This window comes from Rattus rattus, chromosome 12 (genome assembly GCF_011064425.1).
Source record: "Rattus rattus isolate New Zealand chromosome 12, Rrattus_CSIRO_v1, whole genome shotgun sequence".
In the NCBI taxonomy this organism is placed as follows: Eukaryota; Metazoa; Chordata; class Mammalia; order Rodentia; family Muridae; genus Rattus; species Rattus rattus.
Genome location: NC_046165.1, coordinates 21,201,532 through 21,216,160, shown reverse-complemented (window position 1 = coordinate 21,216,160; position 14,629 = coordinate 21,201,532). Strand labels below are relative to the sequence as shown.

The following is a 14,629-nucleotide window of genomic DNA, read 5'->3' as shown; positions in this document are numbered from 1 at the left end:
CTGAGAGAGACACCTGAGGTGAACTTCCAGCACGTGAGACATGTACGCAGATGCATGTATAAGTATGTATATGTGCAACAGCCCCCCCCACAATCATGTATAGACATTATATACATCCCAAGTCATAACTGTATGCTTCAGAACTGTGAAAATAATCTTCGCTTTGGAGATTCAAACCTCTCAGCCTAGAATTAAGGACCATCCAGGAAGTGCTCTCCCAGCTTCGATCCGTCCTGCAGTTGGCCTGGCCTTCTCACCTGAGTGTTTCTACTTCTTGCTATTCTTGTCATAGGCACAGACAAGCCTCACCAGTTTTAATTGTTGGTGTGCTGATGAATTAAGATGACCCGGGAAACAGATGATCCAGTTCCCTTGACAAAGCTCTGAATGCTAAGCTTCCTTAAGTCCTTCTTGCTGTTGTGAAAGGTTCCCTTCCTAGTCTCTGAGAGGAGCTCCCGCCCAGGATGCTCTTCCTGGGTCCTTTCTCTCTTCTTCACAGCAGAAGCAGCCTTGATGCAGGAATCTATGTCATCATCAGCTGTAAAAGACGTTCCGACCAACCTCACCACATGAAAATTTGATTAAAATTCTATTTAATTATTTGTGGTATGTGTCTGGATATGCATGTTAGGGTCTGCATGTGGTCAGAGGATAAACTTCAGGAATCAGTTTGCTCCCTCCACTGAGGATGAAACTTAAATCATCGGGCTTGAGGGCAAGGTCCTTTACCCACGCTGACCATCTTCTAAATTTATTTCTTCCTTCCTTCCTTCCTTCCTTCCTTCCTTCCTTCCTTCCTTCCTTTTAACAAAATGTGAAATAATTTAAGGGTGAAGATTCTTACATTTGGGGTGTGATATTCCTCTGATGTCTGTATGTAATGTTCTGCATGTGGAATTTCTATAATGGATTCTGTCTACATCTTCTGGTCCCAGAGTTCATGTAAATGTTCCTTTCCCAACTGAGCAGTGCACTCCTGGGGACACATGTCTGTGACTTCACATCCCAAGTAGTAGAGGGAAGGAGGGAGAAAAGAAGGGAGAGAGGGAGGGAGGGAGGGAGGGAGAGAGGGAGAGAGGGAGAGAGGGAGGAGAAGAGATTCCCTCTACCTCCAGTTTTGCTTTTTAAAAAGCTTATTCCCGAGTCTAGGCTGCCAGCCGGACAGTGTTGTGTGTTGTGGAGATCAGCTAAAACAGCGAGAACGAACATTTTGCATTTTGGGGCCCAGCAAGGCCAGGAGTTATTTGAAGAACTTCCCTACAGAGAGTCCCGTGAATGAGACTGTTTTTTGTTGAGCTGGTATTTGTACAGGGTGACACCCTCTTTCACACCGCCTACCTCCTCCCTGTGTGACTCAGTGTTGAGAGAGAAGCCTCTAAGCTGCTCATTAACAGTCAAGCGGAGGTGGGAAGTGCACCCAGGAAGCTCCAGGTGCCCATTTGTTCCAGCAGGATCCACTTGGGGAATCACTGCGGGCCAGTTAGCCAAGAGTTCCGGGTTTCTGCGCAGGAAAGGTGAGCTGAATTCTATTTGCAGAGAAAAAGACAACTGCTTTGTAGTTTGTGCAAACTTTTCTGTTTTTCCCTCCACGTGATCAGGGCCGTCTGTATTATCTTTGACTTCTTTCTAAATTTGACAGTTTACGACGAGTATCCCGTGCACCAATAGCGCTACGCTTTTAGTTTCCACAGTCTGCATCACAGCATCACAAACACGGAGAGGATTTTGCTTTTCCCACAGGAGCTCGCAACTTTTAAATCAAGGAATCAGCACTCACGGGTCTGTGTTCTCCAATGACTATAAAACTGTTTTATAAAAAGAGAGCTTTCTATTTTTCATAAGTGATGCTTCTAGTGAAATATTAAACTGTATCGACTTTACAAATAGCTTCATATATTTTTTCTCAACTGTGACAAAAACTGCAAACCCGTTCAACCATATTATCCTCATATAAGAAAATCTCCCTTGTTTACATAGTAGATTCATGGGATGGAGTAAGGAGGGGGGGATGTAGAGATGTGTGATTCTTCACAGGGGTTTGTGTGCATGTGACTGGCTTCGCTATGTTCTGGTTTGAATTAGTTGTGGTTGTCTGACTCTATTTTTTTTATCATTTCTGTTTATGATACAGAGTAGCAGGAATCAAACGCAGCTTGTTAGCAATCATAACTCCTGCAGACCTGGCTCTACTGAAGAACTGGGGTTTTCCTTGCTTCCCATGACTGACTAAGCTGCCCAAAATCTCAGAGTAGCTGAGATGTGTCAGTGCCCAAAGGTTTACTGAAGCGCCCCATTACTTTGTTTTCCAACATGAACAGCCAACAAAGCCCAAGGACAGCATTGTGGGGTACAGTTTCATTTTTCATGAAATTGAAAACTGGCTTTCACTTCTGTAGCTAATGATACGGAAAAAAGAAAACTAAGCAGTTAAGAGTTTACAAGGACAGTTGGATGATTTTAAATGTCAAGATATATAGAGAGTACATGGAAACAGCTCAGAATTTTATAGAAATTTAGGCACATGTAAATCTTAGAACTCATGAATATAATTTTTCAACTGAAAGGGGGTGTGAGTATATGAGTGTGTATTGTGGTGTGTGTGTGTGTGAGAGAGAGAGAGAGAGAGAGAGAGAGAGAGAGAGAGAGAGAGAGAATATGAGAGAATGTGAGAGAGAGGGGCAGAGAGAGGGAGAGAGAGAGAGGAGAAAGAGAGAAAGACAATATGAGAAAAATATGAGAGAGAGAGAGAGAGAGAGAGAGAGGAGAGAGAGAGAGAGAATGTGAGAGAAAAGAGAGGGCAGAGAGAGGGAGAGAGAGAGGGAGAAAGAGAGAGAAAGACAATATGAGAGAAAATATGAGAGAGAGAGAGAGAGAGAGGAATGAAAATATGAGGATGGGGGGGGGGATTGGGGGGTGTGTGTGTGTGTGAGAGAGAGAGAGAGAGAGAGAAGAGAGAGAGAGAGAATATGAGACAATATGAGAGAGGGCAGAGGGGGGAGAGAGAGAGGGAGAAAGAGAGAGAAAGACAATATGAGAGAAAATATGAGAGAGTAGGAGAGAGAGAGAGAGAGAGAGAGAGAGAGAGAGAGAGAGAGAGAGAGAGAGATGAATATATGAGTATGGGGTGTGCATACCATAGCAAGCATGTGGAGATCAGAGGACACTTCTCAGGAGCCTTCCACCATACTGAGGTAGCATCTCTCTTTTGTTTCTGCTATGTGGTGTCTTACAGTCTCGCTGGCCCCTGGGCTTGAAGGTGATTGCCTAGTCTCTTCCTCCCATCTTACCGCAGGGGGGCTGAGGTTACGAATACGTGCTACCACGTTTGGCTTTTTAACTTGGTTCTCAGAGCAGGTCTTCAGGTTCTACCCTTTGAATTTTCTAGACGAGGAAAGCAAAGGAAAGGATTAGGCAACTTTCCAGGCCGAGAGTGGCAGAACCAGAAGTGAAGTCGTACGTATGTCTGTCATTTGTCTCGCTAGATTTTCTCAGCGAGTTTTCAGAGTTCTTACACATAACAAGTAGTAACTGAGTGAACTAAGTTGTATCTTTATATAAGGACTATGGGTGACATGTAAGCAACAGGGTCCTCGCCAGAAGTATACGGCAGTGCTATTGTATAGAACGCATGGGCCGTGCACTTAACATAGAAAGGCATTTTTAATCTGTGGCTTTTGGACTTGGTCTTTTTAGTTTGTATATTTGTAGGACTAAGTAGTGGGAGCCACCAGCCCCTTGGTGTGATCTTATGCGGTACATATGTGAAGGCTGTGGTCTGGTCCCCGCAGTCAGCATCATCTTCCCTCCAACTGCCATTCCCTAGGTTCTGTTCACTGAGCTGCCTTCCCTGACGGTTAGAATTCTGACCACCGCTCTCAGAGAGAGTTCCATTCCTGGGACCTTTGTAAGCCAAGCAGAAGTGCGGTTTAAATGACTGAGTTGGTACGGTGGAATGAACTGTGCATAGTCCCCCGGACTGTCGCTTCAAGGGAACGTGATCTCACATAGCATCTGCTGTGGTGGGTGCATTAGCTCCAAGCACTCCGTAAGAGCAAGGGGATCAAATCCTTAGCCCAGCAGTCAAAGAGAAATCTTAGTTGTTTCCGAATAGCTTCCTTCCTGGCGTTATCCTGCTTGTCGGCCATTCATAGATTTTATTCTGTTTTCTCATCTCAAGAACATTGAAAAAAGTGAAAGGTTGCTAAGTATTGGTTTCAATACAGCCCCCTGTAGCTGCCCAGCATTCCCTGTTTGACGTGGTGTACGCCTATCACGACTTTCTGATTGGAGCGAGGCTCTTCCTTAGATGCATGCTTTGCAGATGACAGCTTTGTTTATTTTGCTTGTCTTTCATGTCAGTTGCCAAATTCTTTGAAGATGTGGATCTCTTACCGTGATCATTAGTTACAGGAGGGAATTTTACAGCTTCATGTTAAATGCTGATAGGCTTACATCTAGCCAAGAAAACCTGCAGTCCAGCCTACTCATTGTACTCAATACCCAAGAGCTCTAGAAATCTAAGTTACACATCACAAATTGTCTCCAATCCTAAGGTCCTTGGCTGTAAGATGATGCTAGTAAATCTCCTTTATGTGGTTGTTCCCTTAGAACACAATGAACTGCTTGTCCCAGGAGACCGTAGCAGACTTCCAAAAGAAATACATAAGGATTAAATGGTGAGCAGAGCATGTCTCTGCATGAAAGACTAATTCTAGTTAAAAAAATCTGCAGGAAACGACCCTCTCCTGCCTTCTCTCTTCCTGTTCATCATCAGGGATGCTGTATGCAGTAAATCCAAGGGGCTGTCTCCCCAGTGGGCTTGACCTTGAGCCAATGAATTAGAAATGGTCCATGATAGGACTCTGATGATTTTTGATGCTTGAATACTTGGCTCTGAGTATTAAGTCAGTGCCTCTGTAGGATGAAGTGAACAAGTGTCCCCAGAATTAGGTAAAATGTAGAATTATCCCCCAGCAGGGATCAGGAAGGTTTCAAGTATTAAAACCAGGAACTGTCAGAGAGTCAATGTGATGTTAGGGGTTTATAAAGATGTAGAAAACTGGTGCATTCAGAGATCTGGATAACAAAAGACTTCACTGTGCTAAATTTTGGGTTCTTTTCCTCACCAGTAAGCAAGATTACCACTGCTAAGCTTTGGCTCTAAGCCCATGAGAGAAAAACAGGTGGCCATTTGTAACCACCTTAAGAGGCTAAGGAAGTCCGGGGCCGCCTGAGACGTTTACATTTCCTTCATTGGGTAGAGACTCACCAGAGATGTTTACTGTGATAACTGTAACACTGTAATTAATTTATAAATTAATCCATGGAGCTGGTCCAAAAGGAAATACGTAACTAAGATACTTAGAAACATCTCTTTGTTTTCCACTTCCTAACATTTCATGGCTTGGGGTGATAATGGTTCTTTGATGGCTTGTCTTATTTATTGGCTAGAACATCTTTTTGCAGGTCTGTGGTTATTGGTTATCGATTATTTACAAGTCTGAGACAATCTCTCTCATTCTTCTTTTAAAAATAGTTTTACAGCCTTTCCCTGATTAGGGATTCCATCTGCCACAGTAATTTCTGAGGAACAGAACACCCAGGACTTCCTAATAAATCAGGTGTTTTTTCCAGGCCCCTTCTGTTTATACCATTGTTTTTCCTAGAGACATTTGCTCTTCTCTCTTCCTGCTTCTAGTCTGTAGATATTTGTCCTAGACAAGTATTTTCATGCTTTCCAAAAAGCCAGCCATTCCCTTAAATGTCTTAAAAGTGGAAAAAGATTCTGAAGTAGTGAGTCTATCCAAGGGCCACTCTCGGTTGACCTCGTACTCTTGGTAAAATGAGCTGTGAAAATCAGCTCTGGCTCAGGCATCTGGTTGACCCCGCGCAATGCTCTACAGCAAAGAGACTCTTATTCCAGTCCGGTTCCCTCTAGTCTGCTAGCTTTCCACTCACTGCCCACGCCCCCTCGCTTGCTATGTTCCTAAGGCAGGAACTTTGGTGTTAGGTTGGTCTGAGCTTGAACCTCCGCAGTGTAATTCACCAGCTATGTAACCCCAGGCAAACCATCCACCCTGAGATTCCTACCCAGGATAAACCGGCCTCTATTTCGAGCTCCTGTCCTAGCTTTCTGGAACATGACTGGGGCGTTATTTTAATCACATCAATTGCCTTAGCTACTTTTTGTTGCTCCTATGGAACGCCATGACCAGGGCAACTTAGAGAAGATAGCGTTTACCTTAAAAGGGTTCAGAGGCGTGGCGGAGGCGTGGCCAAGGGGTAGGAAGCCGAGTGTTCATCTCTTCAAAGTTAAGCATGAATGAAAGAGAGCAAACTGGGCTGAGCAGGGGAAGACTTTTAATCTCCATGTTCATCTGAAGGATGTACTTCCTCCAGAAACATTGAATGATCTAACCTTTCCCAAACAGCCCAACTGGGGATCAAATATCCAACAACACGTCCCCCATAGGGAACGCTTTCATTCAGAAGACCCCATTCCAAACATGGCTCCATCGGGTCACGGCATTTCACCGAGCTACGAAGTGAGGACAGTCGTTGTAAACTGATGACCTAGAAATGTTGTGCGAGTCTTAAATGAGATGATGTGCATAAACGTGTCACCCTATGACCCAGGTCTTTTGTTTTGTTTTTTTTTTTCCTTGCCTTTTCCATTTTCTTCCTGTATCCTCTGTCTTGTTAATCTACCTTCAGCTCTTGGCTTTTTTCTTTTCTGTTTCGCTTTCCCACCTTTCCCTCTCTGGGCCCCTCCCCCGTCCAGTCTAAATTTTGTTCTCACAATCCTTCTGAAAGAGAAAGGCGGCAGAAAGAGCTAAGGGTGTTACCTCAGCCAAGCTCCTCCTTGGGCCAGACTTTTAAATGTCTATCTTTGTAGAGATGACCCAAAGAAGAAAAAGAAAATTGTAGATGAACTGTGAGGCAGTCTAGGAAATTCCAAAAGCTGAGGTAGTTAGGGGTGGCCAGGGGAACAGTTAACTGTTAGACAGGAAAGCTAACCCCAGAAATGCCACTCTTAAAAACAGAAAGCACTGGGAATGCAGCTCAGTGCTGGAGCGCTTGCCCACCATGTAGAAAGCCTGGGGACAAAAAAGTGAGCATTTCAGAAGCAGGGGATGTAGATGGTTTCTTATGCATCCAAGAACTAAGACAGTTGGTTGATTTCTTGATTCTGAGCTCGAGAAAGTAGTTTTGTCTTAAACCGGAGGACAGTTTCCTTTGGCAAAGTGTGCAAACAGTGAATGCTACGGGTCACCTTCTGGGGTTGAACCTCGAAGAGGAAGTGAAAGGTTGGCTGGTGGTTCACAGTTATTTGTGTTTTTCTTTACTTCGTTTGGTTCTGTTTATGTCAAGGTCCTTGAGAATTTTAGCTTCCTGATTAGAATTTCAACTTAAACATTTAGTACTTAGAAAGTTCAGGAATATTTAAACTTGAAGGTTGAAAATTGGATATATGGTCATCTAAACTATAGCTTGTTATGGGCACAGGTCAGTACTAACACTGGGGTGAGAACACAAGATTTAATATGAGAATTTCTAATTTAATCCAATACTAGTTGGCTGAAAGACTATGGACCCCTTCTCTGGGATTTTGTCTCCGATTATAAACCATAGGTATAATGTGACATACCACGATGTTCTTAGATATAGTATGACATATCACAAAGTTCTTGCAAGGACTTGAAAAAACACTAACAAATGGTGATCTTTGTAGTTCCCAAAGCAACAGAGAACTGGAACATCATTCTCTCGTGAATTTCTACATTTAAAACATAAGTGTAAAATATAACTCTGCTATAATCCCAGCCCTAGGAAGCTGAGGCAGCTCTTGGAGTCTAGCCTGGGCTACATGATAAGAAAATGGAAACAGAGAGGCTCATTGCTGACGTATGCCACTGTTCCACACAGATTCAGGCAGCAACTTTTTGAAGATTTCATCTGTCTCCTGAAAAGCTATAAACTTTACTGCAGCGAGACTGAAAGCCCAATTAGCTGAACTGAGGCTGCTAACGTGGTCTCATTTGCTTAGATGCTGACCTGATTTAAGATTCAGGTAATTCCAGTCCCTAAAACAGCAATTGCACTAAAGAATTTCATAAAAAAACAAGCTTTCCCTGCATTTAATTTTTAGCATTCAATCTGAGAGGCTTGTGACTGACAGCTCAATTCCAAAAAAGTATTTTTTAAAACAAGGATATTCTTCACAAGATATATGTTTTTGATCCCTTTCTAATAACTACATAAGAAGTGTCTATCTGTACATTAGAAAGATATTGCTTTCTGTCCTGAGTGGAATATGTTCCATATTTTCGTTGCAGGAAAATGTCTGGGAAAGTAGAATTGCATGAAGGAGGGGCTTGCCTCACAGATTCTTTAGAATCCCCAAGTAATGGCTCTGGACCACCAAATGGGCTGATGAAAGAAGGCAAGGTAGATAATGGTTAGCTGAGGAAAATTATGTAGGAGAGATAGAAAGGAGCCCACAGAGGAGACCCTGCCCACCTTGAACCATCAATCAGGGGACCATTATTTTGGCATCACTTAAATCCAATAATTGATGATGATGATGATGATGATGATGATGATGATGATGATGATAATCTGTAGTATCAGTTATTTTTAGTTCAGTGGAGAAACGCAGAAATCTCAATGAAGTATTATTACCAAATTGCATACAATACAACTTCCGTTATTATCTAGATTGCCTCAACGGACAACGTGAGTTTTGGAAGCCAAGTGAAAGCCTTGCTCAGCTTGGCAGCAAGATGGCCGAGGGAAGCAGTACTCTCAGGGCTTGTCTTCAGTGTGGTGGGAACTGAGAAGTTCCAGGCTGAGCTGTCAGGAGATGTTGGCACTGCCCTTCCCGACTGTTGCTACACCCAACCACACTTCCACTGTTGCCCACTGTTGGTCTACCAGAGTGATTCTCTGCCAGCCTTCTATTGGCTCTATCGTGTAACGTTTGGAGCTGTGCATAGAACCATTTACTGCGTTGCAGTCATACATACTTCATTACAGCCCCTGTTTCTACCATCTGCGGTGATCTGTGCAGGTTACATTGTGGGCCCCTGCAAGTAAAGAGAATAGCACCCACTGAAAAGATTGATATAAGATCATATGCCTGAGCATAAGAATTGTAGTGACCCAACAAGTGGCCCCATTGCTAAAAGTCTTGGTCACAGGCATGTTGTCATATGTGCTGTTTACTCATCAAAGAACCATGACTGTACTGTTGACTCCTGGCCAGATGTTAAATCTATTTGTTCCATAAAAGCTTAGAAACACGGGGGAAGAGCATTAGGCTTGAGTAATAAACTCAGATGCAACTTAACTTTTAATAACAGGAGCTTCACTGTTCTCCTAAAAGGAAAAGTTTGAAGGCAGATAATTCAGGATAATTGGGGCAGCTCTATGATTGCTGTAAAAATGGCCACTCCTACCTTCTGCGTAGAATCTTAATTCAGAGCAGAGCGTCTGGAAGCAAAAAGACTAAGCAAAGGGGAACTTTTTCCTCAAACTCGATAGCCTAAACTGTGCCCACCTGTGGCTTCGACAGAGACTGAAAAGCGTGGTTCTACGTACAAGTAAGGAGGAGGTGAAGAACGGGGACTAGAGAGGTCACCGTTCTGTGTCACGACACCCTGATGAGTTGTGTCTGGTCTTTTCCTTGTCATCCGTTCCTACTGCGTCAAGGGCTACTTTGATGGTTCCTAAAATTTAACATGAAACAGACAGTTAAAAAAACATTTTAATTGTATTCAATTATACGGTTTTTGAGATAGGATTTCTGTGGGTAGCCCTGGCTGCCCTGGAATTCTCTCTGTAGATCAGGCTGCTCTCAAAATCACAGAGATCTGCCTGCCCCTATCTCCTAAATGCTGGGATTAAAGGCTTGTGCCACCGCTGCCCAGCATGAGTGAATTTTAGTTAAAAAATGAGAAGCTGTTGTATCTTTAGAATGTTTTTTTTTTTCTCATTCTGTGAGAGCACTCTACCATCTCAGTGGGATGCCCGTCCTCCTTTTGGTTTTGCCTTAAAATGTGAGACCAGGTTTCACTCACTCTCACAGATGGGTCTTGAGCATCCTGTGTCCCCCAGTAGCTGCAGTCATGGATCTGTTCTACCAGGTCTGAATTCTGGGGCATTATAAATATGAAAATCAGAGTGATGATCACTGACCTGTTTGGTCATGAAAATTAATTTTAAAAAATTATATGATCTCACATATGAGACCAATTTCATACTCGGTCACTTACCAGCTGACAAAAAGACATGATGGACATATAGTCATTTGCATTCAACTAACAGAAATGCTTGCACACTGAGTATAGGCACTTTTGTAAGTATACTTTCTACAGTAGTTCAGTGCTTTTATCTACCCATCCTCTGCATACCCTATTCACCTAGAGCAGTGATTCTCAACCTTCCTAACACCTCTACTCTTTATCATGACGTGGTGACCCCCAACCATACAATTATTTTGTTGCTACTCATAACTGTAATGTTCTACTCTTATGAATTATAATGTAAATATGGTTGTTTTTAGACGATTTTAGGCATGACCCCCAGAGGGGTCACCACCCACAGGTTGGGAACCACTGATTCAGAGGTTTGCAAACTGGGGTCTAGATTCTAGGCGGGGTTGGGTAAGATCTCGAGGGACTCCCAAACTGTCCTACTGTCAGCCTTTTACAGAATGTTGCATACAAAACAGAAACCAACCAGCAAAACGAGAACTTGCCTCTTCATGTTAAGTTTAGGACTAACTCCCATAAGACAGGCATGACACCCTCCTGGAAGGTGTGACGTTGGAAGCTAGGTGTTCTTCAGAAGGCCTGATTAAAGAAGGTAGGCTTCTGATCCAGTTTCCACGCCTTAACCTCTTCCTCTCCATTAATGACTGGTCTTGAATCTCATGTAAATACTCACAGACTCCACACTGGAGTCTCTGGATGTGTCTAAGAATAAGTAGTTAAGGGAAGCCTTGTTCTCTCTGTGCAGCTCTCTGGCTCCAAGCCCATACAAGCATTGTGTTTTCAGTTCTCCATGGACTCTCACCCATGTCCCATGCGATATCCTTCTCAACCCAGGAATCTGTTGTCTTTGTAGGCTCTGGTGAGGGAAGGGGAGAGTTTAGACAATAATAATAACAGCTTGGACGATTTATAGTAATTTATAATTTATAGAACGTTATCTTAGTTTTCACAGTAGCCGTTTAAGCTTGATATAACGCCCACTTTGCTGAGACAGAGTAATGGCTTGCTCCACGTGGCTAATGAGTACCACAGCTGGGACTCAGCCTGAGGCTAACTCACAGCTCACCACTTCCCCTCGGAGCCACCACTCAGCCTTAATGTTTCCCTGCATAGGCAGGCTTTACTTTAAACTAGCTAGCAGTCATGAAGATGGAAAGATGATGATCGTCAAGTGCATTGCGATACTTTGAGAAAAACAGAAAGTTGTGGGGGCCTAACAGGAAGCTAAAGATGGGACATAACAGGGAGGGAGGCTTGACATAAAAATGGCCGGATGTCTGTACAAAGCTCCACAGGCAGAATTGGCACTGCAGTCGATGATAAGACAAATGACATCATGCAGAAGCCGTTTGTTCTGAAGACTAGAAGTATATGGGGAAGTATATGGAGGAAGCATGGTGCACACAATATGAGATTTATGTGTTGTAGATGGGCACACGTGTGCCTTTTCTACAATGAATTTTAAGTCCAATGCTTCAGAATAGCCATTCACGCTATTTGATTTGTTTTGTAAATGAACTGCATATAACATGTATTTACTATGGATGTGCTAAATATTTTATCTATCCAATGTGCACTATAAATAGTGTATTTGATATGTTGTTCTATAGCATACCAAGTGAAATATCAGAAAACCTAGTACCCAATAGCTACATGTTTATGCAACATGGTAGAATATTGCCTTCTCTTATTGTCATACAATCTGCTGTGTCACCTTGTTAATTCAGATGAAACATGATCTTGAATGAGATTGACATTTTTCCTCTTGACTCCCATTCTTGCTTTCTTGTAAAAGAGGGTGACTCTGTTTCCAAACCAAAAATAGAAGTCAGGATCTGGTCAGGAGCCAGAAATATTTAAGCATCGAGGGTTCTCAATAATGTGCATATTATCAGCATGTGAAAGGATAAAAGTCCTGATGGAGCTGATGTAATCCTGTGATATAACGTTTATTCATTTTATTCTGGCATAATTATGGGAACGCAATAAGGCTGTCCCTTGAGCACTCATATGAACCCCATCTGCCGACAGTGTATGATTTGGTTTTTTTTTAGTTGAAAGCTAATTCATATTTCATAACGTTTATCTAATCGAAAGTATAAGATTCAATGTTTTTTGATTCATGAATTTGTAATCCATCATCACTTTGCAATTCCAGAACATTTTCACCCCAAAAGAAGCCTCATTCCCATTAGCAGCATCTTCCTTTCCCCTTGCTTCTAATAACCACAAGCTAATCTTTTTCCAAGAGCTTGAATATTGTTTGTATTTCATAGAGATGGAATAACACATCGTCACTGTCTGGCTCTGTTCATTTTGCCTGTTTCATTTTTCATCCATCTTCTAGCATGAATGAGTTCTTGAGTCCTGTGTATTCCTGAGCAGTGATCTGTTATGTGGATATGCCAAACTGTGTATCCATTCATTGTTTGGTGGCTATTTGGGTTATTTCCACTGTTTTTTTTTTTAGTATTATGAATAATGTTGCTATGACTAGTCCTGTGTAGGTTTTTGTGTTGAGATATGTTTTATAACCAAGATAGTATTCAAGAATACACAAAGAAGGCCCTTCACTGATTGTTTGTTGCAGTGATACCTTGAAAGGATGCCTTGGTTGCCCTGGTGCATTGTGGGTAGAACTTATGGGACTTGTGAGACATCATGGTCCCCAGTGAGCACTCTATCACCAGTAAACCTGTCTAGTCTTTTAGTGACTCATGAAGAACATGATTGTTGGGTGCTCAGAAAAGAGGCTGTCTTTGTTTGAGAAGTCTGCCATTGACACTTAGCATCTTGGACAAGTTGTTCTGTCACTGAACGTCATATGTTTTATCTGAGCGTTGGCAATAATAATAAGCACCCCACAAGTTCACTTGATGGTGAGAGATAATGCCTATGACATACATTATACTCTCAAAGTAGGGGCTCAACTAACACATGTTTATGATATTGGGAATTGCTCTGTACAATATGACAGCTGAAGATATTAAGGGTACAGATCAGAAGGGCGTGGCACAAAGCTCTTTTCAAAGCTTCACTACTTTAGAAAAGCTTGATCATTTCCTTCCTAAGAACTGGAGAGGTTTTCTAGGGGTGCCATAACAAAACACCACACAGATACGTGGCGAGCTAGAGAGAAGAAATGTGTTGTCTGGCAGTTTTGGAAGCTGGGTGTCAAGAGCAAGGATGAAGGGAGTCAATGTGTTCAGGTTCTCTTGAGCTTTATTTGGCTTACAGGTGAGCGATCCTTGTTACTCCAAAGGCCTTGTTTTAATTTCCCCCTCTTTAATTTCACTATCTCCAAATAGCATCATAGTCTGATGTGCTTTAATGTTAGAGTTTAACGTGTGAATTTGGGGGCCAGGATTCAGTCTAGGATATAGGTAGGCAGTGTCTGCATTATCCTACACTGGGAACAAAAGAGAAAGCCCATGGCTTACTCACTGAAGCCCACCTTCTTGGAAGAGACGGCACAATCAACAGATAATTATACAATGTTTTGTCTCTAGTTACCCTGTCTCACAATTAAACTTGCAATATTTGCAAATGTATTATCAAAAATATATTCAATATGATGTCTCATAGTCATCATAATCAAAATCATAGTTCAGTCAGCAGAGATGTGCCTTGTTGGTATAGCTAAGAAGGAAAAAGGAAAATATCAGGTTACATTTGGAAACAAAAAATGGATAAGCTAGGAATCCTAAGAAGTAGGTTCCAATTGAGACACAATTAGTGAACAATTGAGATACGTGCCTCTATTTATTTGTTCTCTCTCTCTCTCTCTCTCTCTCTCTCTCTCTCTCTCTCTCTCTCTCTCTGTGTGTGTGTGTGTGTGTGTGTGTTGCACATGCTTGCTAAACATGTCACCACCTGCATGTGGAAGTCAGAGGAAAATCCCTGTAGGCATCTCTCTCTCTTTCAACCATGTAGATCCCGAGGGCTGAGTTCAGATCACCCCTGAGCCATCTCAGTAAACCTATGCTGAGTAAACCTATGTTTTTAGGGTTCTCTTTACTCAATTTTCTTAACAGCCAGAGGCTGTCCCACACTCACTGAACATTTGCCAAAGTTCAAATCTGTCCTAACCCTTCCCTACCCCCAACCCCTTTCCTGGTTTGCTCTCTGTTTTCCAAAGTCATACAATAAAGGCATGGAGTAACTACAGGAGTTGGGCAATGATTTGACATTTTACAGAGGTTCTCATTTGATTCTCACAACAGCTTGACTTTGCCTCATTTGTAGATGAGGGACCCGAGCTAGGAGCATACCCAAGGTGACTCTAGGCTTAGGAAGGCAGTGACCATGGTTGTTGCTGCTAGCCTTTGTCTTGCACCTGTCTCTCTCTAGACTCA

The 14,629-nt window shown here is 42.5% G+C and overlaps 1 protein-coding gene across 1 annotated transcript in view; it reads left to right on the top strand.

Annotated features, from left to right (window-relative positions):
* Positions 1–1,393: 1,393 nt before the first annotated feature.
* The window catches only part of Scel (sciellin), a 100,336-nt gene continuing 87,100 nt past the window's right edge, over positions 1,394–14,629 (top strand). Inside the window, exon 1 of the mRNA XM_032917686.1 lies at positions 1,394–1,514. The gene's annotated coding sequence lies outside the window, so the exon portion shown is untranslated. The remainder of the gene's footprint in view (positions 1,515–14,629) is intronic.